Consider the following 20906-nt stretch of genomic DNA (forward strand, 5'->3'; position numbering starts at 1 on the left):
CTCTCCCTATGGCAGAACTTCTCCATCTAAAAGATCATAGTCAAACCTGGTCCTAGGCCCAAAAAGCTAATGCAGGCCCCACAACCCTTAGGGCATTTTCCTATCATGGAAAATGTGGTAGGGGAGGAGGCCCGGGTCCTGAGGGCATTGTTACGGCCTCAGCCACATGGTCCCACCTTCTTTGAATTGTGTGCTCTGAGGTCTCTCCCTAGATGTTGACCCTCCTAGGGCAGTTTTATAATCGGGCCTATATTAATTGGACTTTTGCCAGGGAATATTGGCACCCATCTCCCAAGCCTCACTGGCCTGGTTCAGGGACACGCTGGTAGGAACCATCCATCCCAGCAGTCCACATGTCTTTATGGTGGTCACTAAAGGCATGCAGGCAGTAAGTTTGAGTACCCATGACACTGGTATTGTGATTAAGTCCAGCACATGGGAGGTCCAAAGATGATCATGCATCTTGGGCACAAGGAAATTACAAGGTACTGACTGGGGAATGCCCCAGATCCAGTGCCCTAATTGAGGAATGCCTCAGATCGATCAATTACAATCAGTAACTGGGGATGCGGGCATCCCTTGTATTCGATTTCAGATGAGTGCTACTCTTCCTAAAATAAAGTTGCCATTAAAATGTATCCTGCAGAATTGGAACCCGTTTGACACACAATCTTTGAAGAAGTGGCTCATTTTTCTCTGCTGAACATCGTGGCTGAAATACCCCCCGCCAAGTGGAAAAACCTGGCCTCCTAAGGAAAGTATAGATTATTACACTATTCTACAATTAGACCTGTTTTGTAAAAGTGAGGGTAAATGGGTTAAGGTTCCCTCCGTCCAGCTTTTCTTTTCTTTTAGAGAGAGACACTTTTTTCCATTCAGAGGAAAAAGCAAAAGCAGACTGCAAAACAAGTCAAGGCAGTGCCTCTCAGTCTTTGAAAGTAAATGAGCCAAAGGAGTGAGGAGGAAAAGTTGGGAAACAGAATTACAGTTGTATGTTATGCTTTCTCTTTGCCACTCTTTTTCTTATTATTTTCTTTCTCTTTAAGGTAGGAAAAAAACTTTGCATGTCTAAGGTCTGAACAATAGCAAAGACATGGAATCAACCCAAATACCCAACAATGATAGACTGGATAAAGAAAGTGTAGTACATATACACCATGGAATAGAATGCAGTCGTTAAAAGGAATGAGATCGTGTCCTTTGCAGGGACAAGGATGGAACTGGAAGCTGTTTTCATCAGCAAACCAACACAGGAACAGAAAACCAAACACAGCATGTTCTCACTTATAAGTGGGAGCTGAACAATGAGAACATATGGACCCAGGGAGGGAAAAAACACACACTGGGGCCTGTCGGGGGTGAGGTGGGAGGAGGAAGAGCATTAGGAAAAATAGCTAATGCATGCTGGGCTTAATACCTAGGTGATGGGTTGATAGGTGCAGCAAACCACCATGGCACACATTTGCCTATGTAACAAACCTGCACATCCTGCACATATACCTTGGAACTTGAGGTTAAAATAAAAACTAAAAATTTAAAAAAAAAAAATTTTAAGAAGCAATTTGAGGGATAAAGAACAATAATTATTGATAACAAAAAGCATACATGTCTTCCAGGATACTGTTTCAATCAGAGAAATTAATCCCAAATATTTCCAGCTTCTCTAACGTCTGCTTCATCCTGCACTTTTTCAGTTCCTGCAAAGCTTTCCTGCTTTTTAATTCATCGTCTATACCTTGGAAGTTATTATTTAATTAAACCCTTCACTGTAATCGTTTTGGTGTTTCAATTGCTCACGAATTCCTTTCTTGCCCATCTCCAACCCATTCTCTTGAAAATACTCTGAGAGATCTCTTAAAAACATTTAAGGGCCGGGCGCGGTGGCTTAAGCCTGTAATCCCAGCACTTTGGGAGGCCGAGGCGGGTGGATCACGAGGTCGAGAGATCGAGACCATCGTGGTCAACATGGTAAAACCCCGTCTCTACTGAAAATACAAAAAACTAGCTGGGCGTGGTGGCGCGTGCCTGTAATCCCAGCTACTTAGGAGGCTGAGGCAGGAGAATTGCCTGAGCCCAGGAGGCGGAGGTTGCGGTGAGCCGAGACCGCGCCATTGCACTCCAGCCTGGGTAACAAGAGCGAAACTCCGTCTCAAAAAAAAGAAAAAAAAAAAATTTAAGTCATATCCTATCTACTGCTTTAAAGACAGCAATGACTTTCCCTTTCATTTGTAAAATAGACTATAGGCTCTTCCTTGATCTGACTTTGCCTCTGTAACACCTCTCCTTCCATTCTCATTTACTCCTATATCCTCCCACTTCCTATCCTGCCATTCTAAAAGCTCTGATAGCACTATTCTATCTAATTTGCTGCATAAAAAATTACTGCCCATGTAGTGGCTTAAAACCACACATACAGTTATCTCAAAATCTGTGTGTCCTGGGACTCCATGGATTTTAGCTGAACCCTCTGTCCAGGTTCTCACCAGGCTGCAGTCAAGGTGTCCTCTGAGGTCTTTTTCATCTGTAATTGGGAAAGAAGCAGATTCCAATCTCATTTATGTTGTCTGCAGAATGTATATCCTTGCATCTATATTATCCAAGTCCCTGCTTTCTTACTGGCTTTTGGCTGAAACATTCCACTTCTGGAGATCACCTCTAGTTCCTCCCTATATGGCCCTCTCCACAGGTCTTCACATAGCATGCCAGTCTACTTCTCCAAGGTCAGCAATGGAGAGAGATGCTCTCTGCTTAGAGAAAGCCCAGTCCTTCTAGGAAAGGCTCGCATCTGATTAAGTCAGGCCCACCTAGGATGATCTCACTGTGACCAATGCAAAATTAACTGATTCAAGTCACTCGAGACACACTGAAGGGACTTGAATCACACCTGGAAAATCTCTTCATCTCTGCCTTATTCTACTGGCTGGAAGCAAGTTGCAGGTCTCCCCCACACTCAAGTGAAACAGATTATTCAGCACAAGAACATCAGTGTGCAGATAATGGGGGCCTTCATAGCATTCTGCTTACCACAAGCTTTAAATACAAAACACGTTTCCAACTTTTGTCCACATCGTTGCCTCTGTTAGATTCTTCTCCTTACATTTCACGTCACTAATTCCTAAACATCTTTAGGAACTCACTTTACATATTACTTCTTCACATTCCCCTTTCCTGACTATTCTATTGAAAGGACATGCCATCTGGTACTTTCTCCTATAACATATTTTAACACTTTCACTGAGATACAATTCATATACCATACAGTTCACCCATGGAAAGTGTAAAATTAAGTGGATTTTAGGATATTCACAGCATCATGATCTACTTTTAGAACATTTCCATTTGCCCAAAAAGAAGGTCCATTCCCATCTGTAGTCATCTCCATGCCTCTCTCCCACCAGCCCTGGGTAACTACTCATCTACTTTCTGTCCCTGTAGATTTGCCTGTTCTGGACCATTCTCACAAGCAGAATCATTCAATTTATGGTTTTATGTGACTGGCTTCTTTAATCTGGCATCATGTTTTCAAACTTCATCCAGGTTGTAATGTGTCAATACAGTTACCTGTTGGTATACACAGGGATTGGTTTCAGGAGCTCCTCGCATCAGTCAGCTCTGCGGAACCTGAATATATGAAAAGTCAGCCCTCCCATAAATACTGAATTTTTCAATTTGCATTTAGTGGAAAAAAAAATCCTTGTATAAATGGACCCATGCAGTTCAAAGGTCAGTTTCACTTCATTCCTATTTATTGCCAAACAGCATTTCATTATATAGCTATTCCACACTTTGCTTATCCATTCATCATTTGATAGACCTTTTGTGTTATTTCCAGTTTGAGGTTACCACAAATAATGTTGCTGTGAACATTCATGCACAAGTTTTTGTGCAGACATATGTTTCAATTCCCTTGAGTATATTTAGAGGAGTAGAATTACTGAGTCAAACTGTAATTCTACGTTTAACATCTTAAAAAGCTGTCAACCCATTTTCCAAAGCTCCTGCACCTTTTTTATTTATGTATTTATTTTATTTTTATTTTTTATTTATTTTTCTTTTCTTGAGATAGAGTCTTACTCTGTCACCCAGATTGGGGTGCAGTGGTGCAATCTCAGCTCACTGCAACCTCAGCCTCCTGGGTTCAAGCAATTCTCCTGCCTTAGCCTCCTGAGTAGCTGAGACTACAGGCACATACCACCAAATCCAGCTAATTTTTTGTATTTTTAGTAGAGACAGGGTTTCACCATGTTGGCCAGGTGGTCTCCATCCCCTGACCTTGTGATCCTCCTGCCTCAGCCTCCCAAAGTGCTGGGATAACAGGCATGAGACACCATGTACCATTTTTCAGTCCCACCAGCCATAAATATAAGGATTTCAATTTCTCCACTAACTTGTCAACATTTTCTACTGTTCATCTTTTTTATTATAGCCATTTAGTGAGTATAAAGAACTTCATTGTAATTTTGATTTGCCTTCCCCTAATGACTAATGATGTTAAGCATTTTTTCATGTGCTTATTTGCCATTTTTATGTCTAATTAAGATAAAGGTCTACTGAAAGTTTTCCCTTTGTAAAATAGGGCTATTTGTCTTATACTATTAAATTGTCAGAGTTCTTTATGTATTCTGGATACAAGTCTCTTATCCAATATATGATTTGCAAATACTGTCTTCCATTCTGAAGCTTGTCCCTTTCATTTTCTTGATGGTATCATTTGCAGCATAAAACATTTTAAAGTCTAGTTTATCTACTTTTCTCTTTCGTCATTTGTTCTTCTGATGTAGTATCAAAAAAACCAGTTCTTTATGTATATACGATGGAATATTATTTGGCCTTTAAAAGGATGTGGGGAAACTGTCCTTTGTGACAATAAGGACAAATCTGAAAAACATGCTAAGGGAAATAAGTTAGGCATAGAAAAACAAATACCACATGACTCATTTATATGTGGAATCTAATCAAGCTGAATTTATAGAAGTGGAGAGTAGAACAATTATTACCAGAGGCTTGGTAATAATTCCCAGAGAGAGGGAATGGGGAGGTCTTGATCGAAAGGTAGAAAGTTTCAGATAAACAAGAGCAATAGATTTTAAGGTCTAGTGCAAATCAGGGTGACTATAGTCAATAATGTTTTATATATTTCAAAATAATTAAGAAAGTAAATTTCAAATGTTTTGCCATAAAAAATGATATGTAGTTGAGGTGATAGATAGGACTTAATCATGCCACATTGGGTACATATATCAAAACATCACATTCTACCCCTTCAATGTATAAATTGTGATTTTTCAATCAAAAATATTAATAATAATTATAAATAAATAAAACCATTTCCTAATTCAAAGTCACAGAAGTTTAGTCCCATGTTTCCTTCTAACAGTTTATAGAGTTACGTTTTTAACATTTAGGTCTGTGATCCATTTTGAATTAATTTTTGTATATGGCATGAACTAGATGTCCAAGTTCACTCTTTTGCATGTGATTATTCCACTGTACCAGCACCATTTATTAAAAAGACCATCCTTTCTCTCTTCATATTATCTTAGCAGATTTGTTGGAAATGAATTGGCTATTAATGTAAGAGTCTATTTCTGGCCTCTCAATTCAATTTCATTGATCTCTGTGTCTGTCCTTATGCCAGTACCACACTGTCTTGATTGCTTTAGCTTTGAAATATACTTTAAAATCAGGATTTATGAGTTCTTCTTTTTTATTCATTTTCAAGATTTCTTTTGCCACTCTTGGTCTGTATCCATTACTTTAAGCCTTTCAGAACACATTCTCCTAGTCTGCATAATTTCAGACTGAATTTTTTTTTATTCTTTTCTCAAATTCCAGACCATTCATCCCCTTTGTTTGGAAACATGTTGTCTGTCACCCCAAATTATCACTGAAGGTAATCAACAGTGAGCCTAAAGAGTAGCTGGGGCCCAAAGACAAGATAGAAAACAGGTCCTGTTGGGAGAAAATGACAGATTTAGGTCACCAGAAAGCCTTTCAATAAGATGTGAGAACAAAGTGACTGCACAGTGACAAATCAGAACACAAATTTTAGAGTAAATTATATTTGTGTGTATGTGTGTGTGCATTTTCTTTTCCTCATGTAGACTGACTAGATCATGTTGACTAAGTTCATTTTCCCAGGCTCCTCCAAAATGAAATCCGTCTGTGCTGTTTTTCATGTTCTCATTGTCAATCCTGCCTTTTGTCCTGTGGTAACCGAGACTTTCCTATGTGTTAGAAATGAAGCACTTCTTGCTTTAATTTGCTCAGAAGAAAAAGTTATAATTTGGAGATGCACATATATAAAGTGAATTGCAATAAAGGCATCCACATATGAGAGGTTTTTAGAGTTCATGTTTGTTAATATTTTGTTTGTTCACACAGATCCATTGCCAAAGAAAAGCGTTGCTCTCATCTTACAGAAACAGCAACTGGAATTCCAGGAGGTGAGTTGTCTTCCTTAGATAATTAAGTATGGCAGAGACACAGCCAGGGGAAAAAACAAAGTGCAGAATATCACCCTCCTTGGAACACTTTTAGGCTGAATTGTGTCCTCCAAAAAGATATTTGGAAGTCTTAACTCTGGTACCTGTGAAGGTGACCTTGTTTGGACATAGGGTGTTTGTAGATGTAGTCAAGTGAAGAGGAAATCACTAGGGGAGACCCTAATCAAACATGACTGGCGTCCTCATGAGAACGGCATGTAACAACAGAGGTAGAAATGGGAGTGATACAGCTGAAAGCCAAGGAACGACAAAGGTTGATGGCAATTTTCAGAAGCTAGGAAGAGGCGAGGAAGAATTCTTCTGTACGGGTTTCAGGAGCATGGCCCACCAACAACTTGACGTTGGACATTCAGCCTCCAGAACCATGAAACAATTAAGTTTCTGTCTTTTGAAGCCACCTTGTTTGTGATTCTTTATTACAGCAGCCCTAAAAAATAATATAGATACTGTGTGCTTCTTAACACAATACTTTATAACAAGAAATAATACTTCTCAGAGCAACAAATGGTGCTTCACGCTCTAGGAACCATTTCCTATTACTCATTCTCAATTCCACTACCGTAGGACAAATTTAATCTGGGGCAGTGGCCTTGGTACAAAGTATTCTTCTCCAGCCTGAATACCGCCAGTGAGGGAAAACATCCTATGTCATGAATCACATTTGTGCAACTGCGGCTGTCCACAGTTTCTTTCTGTTAAGCTAATTTACCTCCATCACACATCTATCCATTAAGACTAGTTCTGTCTTTGAGGGCACTCAGAATTAATCAAATTTCTCTTCCATAGGACAGGTCTTTAAATATTTAAAAATCAGCTAGATGGCTCCCACAACTCCTTTTCTTCTATGAATTTAAACTGTTCCTCATAGACCTTGCTTCCGAAATTATCTACCATTCCTATTAGACAGATGTCAGTGAATTCGTGTCCTTCTAAGTACAGCATTGAGAATTGAATGCCAAACACATGGTATCAACTCCTTAGAGCAAATGAGAGCTCTTCAGTTGTCATGGATAACTCTTCTGAAACGGAATAAAAATATTACTATTGTAGCCCAAACTGCCTGTCAACTAGGGAAGATCTTTGCAATTAGAAGAACCATTTATTATAATTAGCACTGTGATTTGGGATAAGAGCAAATTTTGGAGCCCATCAATTTTTCCATGTAAAACAGGAAGACAGGTACTTCCTAAAAAGCGTAGAGAGGTCTGTGAGAAAACAACTGATAAGTACGTACCTCATAGAATAAGGATCAAAAGTATCACCGCAAGTTAGAAAGATGGTTCACCTGTAATCCCAGAAATTTAGCAGGCTGACACAGATAAGATCATGAGGTCAGGAGTTCGAGACCAGCCTGGCCAACATGATGAACCCCCTTCTCTATTGAAAATACAAAAATTAGCTGGGTGTTTTTTTGTATTTTGGTGTGCCAGCTACTGGAAAGGCTGAGGCAGGAGAACGGCTTGAACCGAGGTAGCAGAAGTTACAGTGAGTCAAGATCGTGCCATTGCACTCCAGCCTGGGTGACAGAGCAAGATTTCATCTCAAAAAGAAGAAAGAAAGAACAATGGGCCAAATCAGACAACAGCCAACTGGATGTGGATAAATATCAAATCCAAGATTCAGGAATTTAAAATATTGCTTTTAATGGCAAAAATCGCACTTACTTTTCCACCAAACTAATATAAACGAATAATACAGGACACCTGATTCAGATACTGAGTGCATCCAGGTGGAGAGGTCTGAAGATCCCTGGGGGTCATCTTTCTGCCACAGGTTGGGTCATTGGACTATGAAAAGATTAGATGCCTGCCCCCCCAAACCCAGACCCCTCACCTGGCTGAAATTAAGTGAATCGGTCCAGCAGCCGGCCCACTGGGTAGAACTCCCGGTGCCTGCGAAGCTGTGCACTTGCCCAGTGAGAATCCCCATGCTCAAGGTGCCTCCTTCCAATCTTCCCAAGTCCAGCTCAAAGTTGTGTCTACAGCCAGCTTGAGACAGCCACCAGCGACAAGTCATGAAATAGAAATTGTACTGGTGGTGATATCACATGACTTAAATGTGCTATTTACCTTTAGAATTGGCATTGTACAATACAAGGACAAAAGGTAACATTTAAGCTAATGATTGACATTCTAATTTTTTCATACTTAGAGTAAACTTAAAGCAAATTTTTAAAAATCTATTTGAGAGCAGGACTATGAGAACAAATCAAAAGTTTTTTGTGTTCTAACCACAACTTTTTCCTGCTTTTTAAAAATGGACCATGTATTTTCACTCTACACTGGGCTCTGCAACTTATGTAGCCAGCCTTGACTACAAGTAACAGCTCCTCAGTTTTTCCTAATAACTTCCTCATTGTGACTGGATACATTTCTGCTTTATACTGGGTCTTCTCACCTGACTAATGACTCATACACTTCAATTTTCTCGTCAATCTTTACTCACCCACCCAAACTCACTCTCTCTCTCTCCCCCTCTCATACACACAATAATACGTATAAACATTTTTAAATATTTTACTCTAGCTTCAGTTACCACTAAAGTGAACATCTGCTTACATTTTCTAATAATCCAGTTATAACTAGAAAATACTTTAACAGTCCTTTATTTTCATCTGTTTTCTTTATATACATATATATATAATTTTAAAATTCGCAAATAACTTTGATATTTAATATGCCAGATCCTGCTCTTACAGGATTCTTTCATGTATTACTAATAGGATCTAGCACTATTCTTTGTACACTGGCCTTTAAAAAGTTGTTTTGAAAGAGACCTCTAACATATCAACAAATTTTCTCCTCTATTTTTCTCATAAGAATGATATTGGATGTCTTTGATATTTTGTTATATATCCTCTCAGGCTACCTTAGATCCCAGCTACCATGATAAAAGCTGTCCTTTGCATAGGCGTTACTAGAAAATAATTATCTCGACTTCACACATAACATACTTCTCTCCCTTTTCTGGTTCTCCTCTGATGCAGCAAGAAAGGAGCCTTACAAAGACCACTTCGTGCTTAGACGCAAAAAAAACATGGAAGCACCAGGGAGTTAATATACCACAGGCTACCCTTGGCCAATGGAGGATGGATCAAGAGATAAGTGCCCTGTCTTCTATTCCTTGAGAGACACTTTCTTGTGAGAAGCTCCCAGAGAAGTGGTAGCTATAGTGGTGACCAATGTGATAAATAACTCTTACCATGGTAATATGGTTTGGCTGGGTTCTCACCCAAATCTTGTCTTGAATTAAGCTCCCATAATTCCCATGTTTTGGGAGGGTCCTGGTGGAAGACAACTGAATCTTGGGATCAGTTTCCCCCATACTGTTCTTGCGGTAGTGAATAAATCTCACAAGATCTGATGGTTTTCTAAGTGGAAGCCCCTGTCACTTGGCTCTAATTCTCTCTTGTGTGCCGCCATGTAAGACATCATACCTATTGCCTTCCACCATAATTGTGAGGCCTCCCCAGCCATGTGGAACTGTTGAGTTCGTTAAACTTATTTTTGTTTATAAATTATTCAGTCTTGGGTACATCTTTATCAGCAGCATGAAAACAGACCACTCACTACTCATGGCTTTTCTTCCTTCCATGTTACTCTATTCCAGTCCCCATCTCAGTTACCTAGGGTCACTTCCTAAATAAGTCACCCACACACAAGCTACTGTTTCAAGTTTTGTTTTCCAGGGGATTGGGTGGGGAGAGGCCAAGGCTAAGGCAGTTGTGACACTAGACACTAGGGTTTAGTGTTCCTAGATACAGAAAGTAATAATAATTAGTCAATTACTTATCAGTATTACTTGTCAATAAAGAATAACTCACCTGTGTGACTTCCCTGAGTTCCTGTCCAAGTACTTCTATCAAATAGTTAATAAGAATCCTAACATATCTGTGATTTAATGGCATTGCAGGATATGGCCTATTAATGCCATGACAAAATATAGAGTGGACAGTGTAGTTGATAATCTTTTGTTTTGTTTTGTTTTGTTTTGTTTTTGACAGAGTCTCACTTTGTTGCCCAAGCTGGAGTGCAGCGGTGCAATCTCAGATCACTGCAACCTCTGCCTCTTGGGTTCAAGCAATTCTCCTGCCTTAGCCTCCTGAGTAGCTGGGATTACAGGTGTGCACCATTATGCCTGGCTAATTTTTTTGTATTTTTAGTAGAGAAAGGGTTTCACCATGTTGGTCAGGCTGGTCTCGAACTTCTGACCTCATGACCTGCCTGCTTGGGCCTGCCAAAGTGCTGGGATTACAGGCTTGAGAATTTGTGCCCAACCATCGATAATAGTATGAGCTTGTCAAATAGCCACATAAGCCTGGATAACTAGAAACCATCATCTTGATATTTATGACCAGGAACATGGCAAGACTAAGAAGAATGAAGAAAAAATACATTTTTACAGAAAATGTTTAAGACAAATGTTTAAAAATATCTATTAAGATGACACACAAGAAATACTGAAAGGAGATGTGTTCTGAATTAAAAGAAGCTGGTTTCTTAGAAGCAAAATTCCACAAGTTAAATCAAACCTCTATTCAATTACAAAATTAACAGGAGTTGGATAACTTTTAGCAATTCAGCAGTCTGATGTTCAGATAGATTCCTTGGAAACCATTAACTATTGTACAAAGGTTACTTTGCCTATTCATCCTACTGCAGCCAAGTCCAGAGCAAATGAATGTAACTGCCCTTTTCCTGGATGTTTCTGGTCAAAACAGACAAGCACGATTTTATGATACAACAGCATAAGAATGAAACTACAAAACAAAAATTTCAGATTTGTGCAAGTCTTCCAGGAGCTGGGCAACTTTTCTTGGGTTATTTTTAGCTTGTGTAATGGGAAGGAAACATTCAGAAATGTAGTGCAATGAAAATAGTTTTCAAAAGTAAGTTTTCCATTAACTCAAAAGAACATTTGACACCTGCTTATTGCTGAATAGCAAATCACTATAAAATGCCATGGCTTAAAACAACAGAAATAAATAGTCTATTTCACTTATGTATCTTCAATTTTCACAGAGATCATTGTGAAGTTCCTACCTCTGCTCCACATAGCATCAGCTGGCCAGTTAAACTGGTATTGCAGGATTGCTCCCAAGATGACTCAGTCACAAGGCTGGCAAGTTATGGCTCACTATTGACTGGCAGTTCAGTGGTTTCTGTTCATGACTGGACCCGAATTCTCTCCATATGGACTTACCTGCAAGCTGCTTGGGCTACCTAACAGGATGGTTGCTGGATTCAGTGAGTATCCCAAGAGAACAAGGTTAAAAATCAACTTTTGTAAGTCAACCTCAAAAATCACAAAGTATTAACATCCTTGACAAACACATGCAAGTAGAGAGAACACAGTTCCCACTACCGGGTGTGAGCAGTGTCAAAATTCAGTTGTTAAGAAGAGCAGGAGAGATACAACGTGGTACGGCAGTCATCACCGTGATAAGAATGAATGAGAAAAAAGAACGACAAAAAAAAGTTTCTGTAGAGCTGGTCTTACAAAAAAATCAACATTTGGCTCATTATTCTTCTTTAAAATTTACACCTTAATAGACTGAAAAATTATAGTCTCTGAATTCAAGGGCTCTTCAAAAGTTGGAAAATACATGCTTGAGTAGGAAGTGAAAGGAACACAGCTACTCGCTGATTTGACCTTGACCAAGTATGTGAACATTTACGAGCCTCACATCTTCATGTCTAAATGGGAACTAATTATGACAGTTGAGGAATAGTATAACATATTTTCTGTAAAGCATAAAACTAGCAAATGCACTTAAAAACATTATTTACCTTCTTCTTTGAGCATGACATTTCAGTGGCTACTACTACCAGGCTTTGAGATTTGCACTATGACAAATTAAATAACAAATATGAAAAGGGATAATTTCTAGAATTATGTATCACCAAGAAAACTCTAGATACTGGGCTGTGCAGTGATGTACTATAAAGCGTTTTTGTTATCCATTAACCAATTTTTTTTTTTTTTGAGACAGAGTCTCGTTTTGTCACCAGGCACCAGGCTGGGGTGCAGTGGTGGGAATCTCAGCTCACTGCAACCTCCACCTCCTGGGTTCAAGCAATTCTCCTTCCTCAGCCTCCCGAGTAGCTGGGACTACAGGCACATGCCACCATGCCCAGCTAATTTTTCTATTTTAAATAGAGACGGGGTTTCACCATATTGGCCAGGATGGTCTTCATCTCTTGACCTTGGGATCCACCCACCTCGGCCTCCCAAAGTGCTGGGATTACAGGTGTGAGCCACCGTGCCTGGCCCCAAATTTTTTATTTAAAAAAATTCATTTAAGGCTGGGCGTGGTGGCTCGTGCCTGTAATCCCAGAACTTTGAGAGGCTAAGGCAGGTGGATCACTTGAGGTCAGGAGTTCAAGACCAGCCTGATCAACTTGGTGAAACCCCATCTCTACTAAAAATACTAAAATTTAGTATAGCATGATGGTGCATGACTGTAATCCCAGTTACTCAGGTAGCTGAGACAGGGGAATTGCTTGAACCGAAGAGGCAGAGGTTGCAGTGAGCTGAGATGATACCACTGCACTCCAGCCTGGGCAAGAGTGAGACTCAGTCTCAAAAAAAATATTTTTTTTAACAAATCACAAGCTATCTGAGTACACTTTAGTCATGATTTAAAAATCCAGAGACAAGATGTTGCCTACCCAAGAAAAACATAATTAAGAAAGCCCTGGGGAACAGTAAAATTCAAAACAAAAATAGAAAACACCCTCTTCTACATCAAGCAAAAGCAGGAAATTGGTCGTTTAAAGGAAATAACCAAAATTTAAGTATGGAAGACATTTAAAGTACTTATGTAAAATTAGAATCCACTAAATTAATGTGATCAGGATCAAAGCACATTTACTAAATGTTACAAGCAGTTAAAAAAGGCTAAATACTTGGGTACATTTTCAACATTTAATCACAATTAAGTAAGTAAAATTAATGTTAAGAAATGCAGAAAAGTTAAGAATAGAGTAAGGGAAATTATTAGTTTGGAAAATCATAACTAGGAGGACAGTTAGACAAATGAAATTAGCATGATCTGGTTAATAGTCAGCCAGGCACTTAATAATTGCTTGTAAACATACAAAGAATTTCTAAATGGGTTCCTGCCTTTCCTTTGCATTCACAAAAATGTTAGTTAAGGAATTTAATCAATGATAAAGCTTTAGGTGCAACAGTTTTTAAGCATCCGAGACAAACTATGCAATTAGGTTTACAGTGAATCTTTCTAAAAAGGAGGAGTCATTTCATGTCTTACTTTTGATGTTTTTATAGCTACAAAAACACAAATGACTAATACCAACTACCAATATCCTTTATTCTAGAAGGTAGAATTCTATTGGAAAAATTACTCTATGAAAATAATTACATATGGTCTGATCATTTATGTGACAAAATAGATTAAATGCCATTCTCTTCACAGCCCCAATGAGGGTTCCTTGTCATGACAGTGGCAGGCCATCAGGAGCCCACCCTGGGAGCAGCCATAATGGGGCCAGGCCAAGCCACAGGCCACAAGAGAGTGGCATGGGTGGGTACAGAGGAATGGACAGAGAGGGGCCCAGCAAAGACCTGGAGCCTGCACACCAGGCTGTGAGGGGGCACAGCTGGGGCTGCATGCTTCATGGAGCCAGTGGAAGCCGGGGACAAGCAGGAGCCCTGCCCCTTCCAAGTTGATGGGGCAGGAGCTCCCCGGGTGCATCTGCAGCTCCCCTGACATGGCTCTGGACGTGGGTATTGAGGTCCTGGGAAGGCCCCCACCCTCTGCAGGCCTGGGAGTGCCTGCTCCTACTGCCCGGCTTCTCCTCACTCTCAGTGTCCACTCCAATCTCAGAGCAAAGACAGTGCAAGCCCAGGCATTGTCAAAGCCTGACCAGGTGTGGACATGCTCAGGGCAGCACTGACATGCCAGCCACTCGCCACCTCAGCCCTTTCCAGACTTTGTGCCCCAACAAGCAAGGGGAGAAGTCTGAGGGGGACCGAGGACAGCCTGGTGCTGGCCTACAGGCACCCCTTGGCATGAACAGCTTGGTTGCCATAAACAACAGCAGGAGGCAGATAGGCTCTTCAATGGAAGTGGGTCGGTCCCCTGTGAAGTCCCACCTTCAAGTCGGGGAGACTGGAAGCCTGGGGGCTGGGCCACCAGTTCCATGAACCAGAGGGTGAACTTGCAGTGCTTGTCTCTGGTCCTCCATGGCCATCCATGGACCAATTAGCACACACTTCCTCCCCTCTGAGACCCATAAAAACCCTGGCCTCAGCCAGCCTTGAGCAAAGGATGGAGAAGATTGAGAGACAATGGGAGATGATGGGATGGCCAGCTGCAGAGAGGAACTACCCTCTCTGCTGAGAGCTAGACACTCATTTGGATGACCTGCCTAGAACTACCTCTCTGCTGAAAGCTGAACACTAGTTGGGACACCCTGGCTGTGGAGAGGAGCTGCCCACTGTGGGTCTCCTCCTAGCTGTTCTATTGCTCAATAAAACTCCTTTGTCTTGCTCACCCTCCTCTTGTCTGCATTCCTCATTCTTCCTGAACAGAGGACAAGAACTCAGGACCCACCAAATGGTGGGGCTAAAAGAGTGGTAACACAAACAGGGCTGAAACACACTCTTTGTAGGCTATGAGAAGGAGAGAACAGAGAAGGAGAGAAGAGCTGTGAGCTCCCTGAACCAGGGCTGTGACTCCCACTTTGGGGCCCTGTGGTTCCTAGAGTTTCCAAGCTCCCAAACACTGCCATGTTCCCTGGTGACAGCAGTAGAAACAGCTTGCAGTACACCTGGCCAATTCACACCCTCGCAGTGAGCCAGTACCTGTGCCAGCACCTGGAGCTGCCTGCCCTGCAGCAGCAGCCAGCATCGCTGACTGTGCACAGTGGCCAGACCCCATGCTTGCTCATTCTCACACCCCTCACCACTCCTTTCCAGTCTTTTCAAAAGCATAGGATCCAGGCCGGTAGTGCGAGCCAAGTGCAACCTGCTAGGATGAGTGGGCCCCGTGGACCAGAGCAAAATTTGGGCAGAGATGTCACTGGCCATAGAGGCTTTCAGCCAGAAAAGCAACACCACCAAAGATCCCATAACATTTGCATGGAGAGACAAAATTTTGTTAAGAACTGTATTGGTAGTTTTGGCTGTGGAGAAGAAAAAGGATGTAGGGGCCTTAGAGTGGATACAGTGACAGGAGGAAGGAGGAAAAATGAATGGGGGTAGGCATGTATTAGAGAGGAATGAGACCAAACTGTGTGCCCTGTGTTGGTAACACCACGTCATCACTATGTCTTTTAAAACTTCTCAAAACGCTTGCTTGGGTTGATGTAAAGAGACTTCTTGTGAAAATAGTTGAGGGAAGTGAAGATTTGCATCTAAGGAGCTGTGGAGACTGACCCAGTGAAATTTACCAAGTACAGAGAGGTGGGTGTCGGTAGTGGTCTGCAGGGGATGCAGTCAACCAGGGGAGGGAGATTGTCGGAAGATCACAAACAACCCGCAAAAGTACAAAAAAAAAAAAAATACTCAACATCACATGCAATTATCAAGGAAATGCAAATTAAAACCACAATGAGATACCACATTACTACTGTAAGAATGACTATAATTTAAGAAAAACAACAACCGTAGATGTTGGCATGGATATGCTAAAATGGGAACGCTTTTAAACTGCTGATGGGTATGTATATTAGTACAACTGTGGAAACAGTATGGAGATTCCTTAAAGAACTAAAAGTAGAACTACTATTCAATCCCACTACTAAGTATCTATCCAAAGGAAAAGAAATTATATGAAAAATACACATGTACATGCATGTTTATAGCAGTACAATTCACAATTTCAAAGATATGGGACCAATCTAAGTGCCCATCAACCAACAAATGGATAAAGAAAATGCGATATAGATATACACCATGGAATACTACTCAGCCATAAAAATGACCAAAACAATATATTTTGTTATTAGTACAGGTGCCAGCTCACTGCGAGGCTGTGGCTGGACCAGACACACTGCAAGCAGCTTCCGCCACTGGCACTGGGAAATTCAGTGGTGCCCAGGAGCTTGAAAACTCCAGGAAACATAAGGCCTCCCTGTGGGGGAGTCACAGCTGTGGTTTAGGGAGCTCCCAGGTCTGGGTCCCCCAAAGATCTGCAGCTCTTCTCTCCTTCTTGATGCCTGCAAAATAATATATTTTATTCCTTTTTATGGCTGAGTAGTATTCCATGTTGTGTAATATCTTTCGCAGCAATAATGGAGCTGGGGGTCATTATTCTAAGTAACTCAGGAATAGAAAAACAAATATTATATGTTCTTACTTACAAGTGGGAGCTAAGCTATGAGGATGCAGAGGCATAAGAAAGATATAATGGACTATGGGGACTAGTGGGGGAAGTTAAGAGGGAAGTGAAGTATAAAATACTACATACTGGGCACAGTGTACGCTGCGCAGGTGCTGAGTGCACTAAAATATCAGAAATCACCACTAAAGAACTTATCCATCTAACCAAACACCACCTGTACTCCAAAAACTATTAAAATAAAAATTTGGAAACATAAGGACAATAATGTCTGCCTGCTTTAGCTGGCAATTTTTCACATCAGTGATAAAATACTCCTCCCTGAAAAAAATTTTTTTGGTTGTTGGTCTAAGTTCTAAATCTAAACAATTACCTTGATTTCTGTTGAAATCTAATAATGCGTAAGTAACCTACAAACTGGCACATTTTTATTACTTTTATTAGTACATTTTTATACATCTCCTTTAATAAACGTGTTCTAAATGGAAATTGATCTGGGGAAAGCCAAGTTAACTCATCAGCCCCCTAACACATTTAGATTGTGTTGTGCATTCATTCAAGACTAAGAGCTCAATTTCTGTTTCTTTAATTTTACAATCACTGTGACGTTGATCATTTCAAATCTATTATTCAAATGCAGGAATATGTAATACCACAGGTGATTTTAAACTATGCCAAACCGTAGCAAAATATATCATCTGACAGCCATCAAAATCAATCCAAACAGACATGACAGTTTTACAATTTCCTGAATATACTGTGAAGTGGGATTGTTATGGATTGTTAACATTCTAACAGAAGAAGAATACTAGGTAAAAACAAGGAAATCTAAAAAGAGTATGGCCTTTCGTTACTTAATAAGGTATAAATATTAGTTAATTACTCATAACAAATGTATGATTCTAATGTAAAATATTAATGAAAGAAATGGGGTGTAGGCATATAGAAACTGTACTATTTTCATAACTTTTTTGTAAATTTCAAATGACTCTAAAAGATAAAGTTTAAAAATGCTTTAGAAATATTTTTTATATAACTGTTGCTGCAAGCTATTTTTTTTTTTTTTTCTTTTTGAGACAAAGTCTCACTCTGTTGCCCAGGCTGGAGAGCAGTGACTCAATCTCAGCTCACTGCAACCTCTACCTCCCGGGTTCAAGCGATTCTCCTGCTTCAGCTCCCAAGTAGCTGGGACTACAGGGACTATCACAATGCCTAGCTTATTTTTTTGTATTTTTAGTAGAGAAGGAGTTTCATCATGTTGGCCAGGGTGGTCTTGATCTCTTGACCTCGTGATCCACCCGCCTGGGCCTCCCAAAGTGCTGGGATTACAGGTATGAGCCACTGCACCTGGCCTGTTTAATTTTGTTTTAATCAAAATTATTAAAAGTTGTTCTTTGCTCAATTATGAACAGATATTAAGGAACAAATGTGACTATGATGTTTATTAAATATGAATACACAAAGAATGTTTTCTTAGTATTTTATTTCAAATTTTCAGAAATTAAGAATATAACAGATACTAATAATAACACAGTGTTATTCATTACCATGACAGATCAATATGTGGTTGTTTTTATTTCCTTCGTTTTAAAACATCCACCAATAAAATGTAAAAGTATTAGCCCATATTTTTCCTTTCTATGCTGTTTTATTTTATTTTTCATGTTTTTGTAGCGAAATAATTTATACTTGTGTGAAGTGCAGTAATTGAGAATTCTCTTTTTTTCTTTCTGGCCACTGGTCCTATTTCTTTGTTAATTTTATGATTAGTAAACAAAATATTTTGTTACATAGAAGGAGAGTTTTGCTAAAAACCAATTATCCACTTCAAATAGTACCAATGGACAGATCCAAACAACATAAGAATAGAATAACGTCTGAGAATTAGTAAAGATCTTGTTGAAGGTCATGCTTTATTCCCAGTCTAAGAGGGTCTATTTATTAACTGAATTACACACTCGAAAAAAGAAATAGCGGTGTAGGTATATGTATGAAATGAAATATATGTATATCAGAATGACCAAAGTTTTATATCTAGAAAAAGAAATATTTTTCTACTAGTTTGCTTCCAAGAATTATTCTTCCTGGCCAGGCACAGTGTTTCATGGCTGTAATCCTAGCACTTTGGGAGGCTGAGACAGGTGGACTGCCTGAGCTCAGGAGTTCAAGACCAGTCTGTGCAACAGGGTGAAACCCCACTCTACTAAAGTACAAAAAATCATCTGGTCGTGGTGGCAGGCACCTCTAATCCCAGCTACTGAGGAGGCTGAGGCACAAGAATTGCTTGAACCTGGGAGGCGGAGGTTGCAGTGAGCTGAGATTGTGCCACTGCACTCCAGCCTGTACAACAAAGCAAAACTGCAAAACTCTTCTCAAAAAAAAAAAAAAATTATAGAATTATTCTTCTTAAATGCATCATCTTTTCAAATAGGATACTGGTTATTAGGCTTTTCCTTTCCTGCCTAAAACATATTGGCTTATCCTGCAATACCAGTCAGGGAGTGAGGATACTGCAGACAAAAAACTCAAAACACAGCCCTAGGTATACACCGGACACACTGAACTGTGGCGCACAGTGCTTATTTTAGCAGTTGGAGTAGCAAAGTGACCAGGGGCTCTGCCAAATATGGACACAAGATATTGTCTTCCAAAGCCTATGTATGTTTCATGTCTATTTAGTTAGCCCTAACTTTAATGGATTATGTTCCAGAAGTCCATTGATTGAGCCTGTTTGGATTTACACGCATTTTCCCAGAGAAATGGGATGGGTGTGTTCCCAGGTCCATTGCAAAATTTACTCATAGAAGGTTAGAGCCGGGAGGACTGAAAAAATCATCTAGTCCAACTACTTTAAAACCATAATGTTGACTGGGCACCATGACTCACACCTGTAATCCCAGCACTTTGGAAGGCCAAGGTGGGCATATCACTAGGTCAGGAGTTTAAGACCAGCTCGGCCAATATGGTGAAACCCCATTTTTATTAAAAATACAAAAATTAGCTGGGCATGGTGGCAGGTGCCTGTAGTTCCAGATACTGAGAAAGCTGAGGCAGGAGAATTGTTTAAACCTGGGAGGCAGAGGTTGCAGTGAGCCAAGTTCACGCCATTGCACTCCAGCCTTGGTGACAGAGTAAGACTCCCTCTCAAAACAACAAACAAACAAAAACCATAATGTTGCTGAAACTGTAATAATACTTGTACCGAGAGAGCCCTTGGACACCTTCTTGTGTTCATTGAGGCTCCTCCGTACCCTGACAAGGCCAATTATTTGAGGTTTTAGTAAACAGCATCCAGAGAGCTGTACCAGGAACTGGGTTGATTCTGGGAAAAGCCTTGTGCCAGTAAGAGCATCCCCTAGGTTTGAAGCCCAAGCATGCCCAGGGTAGAAGGATTTCATTAGGAAGCAGGATCTGTCAGTCAAGACTTCTCTACATAAACCCTATTTTTTCTACTGTACTGATGGTTTTTCTTGAATGACTTGATCACCTACTATGAGTCTCTTGAGCAAATGATGAGAAGAAACATCACCACAATTGGCATCAAGACACTATGCCTAGTCCGGGAGACTTGGAGTAGTAGGAATGTCACAATGGACAGCATGGGCAATCTCATGTCATTTCCCCAATGCCAGCATCAGGATTCTTTATCAGCATTTGTAGATTCCATACAACAGGAGGAATAAGGCAGGTTTCACCCCTAAACTGCAGAATCCCAGTGAGGCAAAATGGCATTTTTAAATAACTCTTCTTTGCAAAAAAGATCTCAGGGTAAGATTGTTTCACCTTTTTTTTAAAGCCATGCCCCTTTTAGTTAGTCATCTAAGGAAACTACCCTCTCTCTCATTCTTGTTAAAGTCACTTTCTGATAAGATGACATAGACTATCATAAAAAAAAATTATCGTTCTGAGACCAATTATGATTTTAACTATGATTCTGTTAACATTGTTATTGTTGGCATTGTTATTCTTGGTTTATTTTAAATCTGGCCCAGTTGTTTAGATCATTTGGTTTCCTTTCTGATTTGCTATAATCATGTAAATTTTAGCCACATTTACATAAAGCAACATCTCCTGATGTACTACAAGTACCATTA

At 40.1% G+C, this 20906-nt stretch overlaps 1 long non-coding RNA gene across 2 annotated transcripts in view; it reads right to left on the bottom strand.

The window, feature by feature from the left end:
• The window catches only part of LOC141581273 (uncharacterized), a 32972-nt gene extending 21259 nt beyond the window's left edge, over positions 1-11713 (bottom strand). The window contains exons 1-3 of one of the 2 annotated variants that reach the window (XR_012513842.1): positions 11549-11713; positions 8340-8494; positions 2056-2521 (exon numbers count right to left, since the gene is read on the bottom strand). This is a non-coding gene — a long non-coding RNA (uncharacterized LOC141581273). Of the gene's footprint in view, positions 1-2055; positions 2522-3561; positions 4906-8339; positions 8495-11548 lie in introns of those variants that run through there. The other variant, XR_012513841.1, reaches the window with a different exon arrangement.
• Positions 11714-20906: the final 9193 nt, after the last annotated feature.

This window comes from Saimiri boliviensis, chromosome 1 (genome assembly GCF_048565385.1).
Source record: "Saimiri boliviensis isolate mSaiBol1 chromosome 1, mSaiBol1.pri, whole genome shotgun sequence".
NCBI lineage: Eukaryota > Metazoa > Chordata > Mammalia > Primates > Cebidae > Saimiri > Saimiri boliviensis.